A 2,778-nucleotide genomic window follows, 5' to 3' on the forward strand; every position below is an offset into this window, starting at 1 on the left:
TTGTTGTTGTTGAGAGAGGATGAACTCCAAAGAAAAAATAGGCTTTTAAAATAAGTTCAACAAACAATAAGAAAAATTGAGAACTCATAAGGAAAAATAGGATTTTAAAAGGGTCTATAATAGGGATAAGTGGTGTATTATCCTGATAACACTATGGATACGATCCACTTTGTATTTGATATAAATGCATATGATCCAACGTGTTCGTATAGGAGACATGCGAATGGAAGTATCCTTAGCAATGAGTTTGCACAATAGTAACCACTAGATGTAACTTCGTGACTAGTTAGGTTTCTATTTTCAATAGGATGACCTATAACTTAGTCTTACCTCCTGAGTATCTTATGAATTATTCACGAGGGATAGTCCTTTGATTTGATGGGTGAGAGTGACCGGTTCGCCGACTCAATATGTCTACCATTTGCGGATAAGACCAAAGGGGTAGCTGAAAACATAATCATACAAGATGGATTTCACTTATTCCCGACTTCAGGGTAAGTAGATGAGTGTTCCCTTAAGTGGTGTCTCTAGGAACTTGAACAAAGGGCCCTACACTCTCACTGGCCTGAGAGGGGTTTCTATTTAATGGTTGGACCATAAACAGGTTGTTCATTAGAAAGCATTGATACTTAAGGATGTGGAGGTAACTCAGGGGTAAAACGGTAATTTGACCCAGCTAGTGTTACGAACACTCATGAAGGACTTAACTTGTTGTTATTATTTATATCCGTGACACCGAAAACATATCTGTAGCGAGAAGAGTGCAGCGTGGGTCTTTAGTAGAGTGTACCCACAGTTAACGAATATTGATTCATTTGGTTAATGTGTTTAGCCAATTAATTTCATATCGTTGGAGCTTCTGATTTGCAGGTTCATTAGGGTCCCCTTCCTAGCTTGTAAAAGTATTGAGCAATTTTTCATTTAAATTGAATTTGAAATGTTCAAATTCAAATTGGAATTTTATAATGTATGTTGATACATTTTAATATAAAATTTAATTTTAGACTTTATTAATAATTTTGGATATGATTCGAAATTAATAAATGAGAGAACGAAATATTTGAAAGGAGTTCAAATATTAATCTAATATGAATAAGATTCATATTGAAAATAAAGGTTAAAAATAATGTGCATTGGATACACATTAAAACTATAGATTAAATGAAAGAAATGTTTTTTGAATATGATTCAAATAGGAAATTAAATTAAATATGTGATATTTAATTGGATGATTAATTAATTATTTATTTTATTTTATTTTGAATTTAATTAAATTGATTAAATCAAAACTATAGGTTAAATTTAATGTACATTAGATACACATTAAAACTATAGGTTATGTTAGAGAAAATTATTTAAATAATGATCTAAATGATCAATTAATTAATTTTTATTAATTTTATTTAATTTAAATTAAACAAATTAACTCCCAATTTAGGGAAGTTACGACAAAACATGGGATCAATCCCATTTCAACATAGAATTTCTACATAATTGTGAAAAGGTTTGTAAGATAACCGTATAATTACTCTTTTTTGGGAATAACATGCTTAATCGTATTACCTTTTATTTCAATACAAAATTGTTTTGATTTTAAATGTCAATTTGAAAAAGAAAAAAACGAAATGGTTTTTGTTGTTTTAGCTTCCGTTGTGCCTTAGGGTTTTCATTCCTTCAATTGAGCCAAATCATATTATCAATTTGGCCATTTAAATTTTTTTTTCATTGGTTTGTGGAATTTACTACATTATGAATGTTATGTTTTGCAATGGAATGTTTTCTACAATATTTGGCCTTAGTTTACAATTTTTATATGATCAATGTAAAGATCCCTATGCTTTTTTTTTGGCATTATTGTTGTAAATAGTTCCTTCGTAAGTCTGGGGTCTAGAATTAAGGTTCGTTCGATGAAGATTGAGACCAATTTGGCAAAAAATCGCAAATTTTACCACATGTGCATCCTTGCATAATTTTGTAGAGAATTAAGGTTAGCAAAGCGGGTCCCGTTTGACTGCGGTTCTAGTTTTGGTTCAGTTTGGTTGGCTTGGTTCCTAGGTTTAGTGATCCAGTTCAAGCCGGTTCAGGTTGGTCTGGGTCCAATTCTAAGCGGCAGAAGAAAATTTAGGATAAAATTAACTAAATTCGTGTAATTTATGGCTTTATTTATTCTTATGGGCCTAAAATTGCAAGTTCATTTACTCTTTAAATGCTTTGGGGATGTCATTTAAATAAATCTCACCTTTAGGTTAAGGGCATGTTCATGCATTTTTATATATTATGAGTGTTATAATGTATGGTTTGAAATGCATGATTTATAATTTCAAGAATTTATTTAATGTATGTGATATTGTTAAATATATGAAATTGGAGAAGCATGTTTCATGATATTAAGAAAATATAATTAGATATATTTAGTAATGTATATGAATATGCTTGGTTGATTTTCATAATTTATATAAATGTTATATTTAATTGAAAATCAATATGCATTGAGCATGACACATCCATAACTTAATATAATGGTTATATTAAAGTCATGACATACTTGTAATATGATTAAATTTTTAATTAGAATATGATTGTTAATTAATTAAATCATAGTGAGCATGTTATAGGACTAATCAATTTAAAATTTATAAATAGTTTATAAAAATTAATGATTAGCAATCATTAAACCTATAACAAAAAGTTGTATGCAAACTAAGATCTTAAGAAAAACATATTAATTTTTAATTATTTAAAATTAATTAGACATAAGATCACATTTCTAATTAGATT

The sequence above is a fragment of the Benincasa hispida genome, chromosome 1 (assembly GCF_009727055.1).
Source record: "Benincasa hispida cultivar B227 chromosome 1, ASM972705v1, whole genome shotgun sequence".
In the NCBI taxonomy this organism is placed as follows: Eukaryota; Viridiplantae; Streptophyta; class Magnoliopsida; order Cucurbitales; family Cucurbitaceae; genus Benincasa; species Benincasa hispida.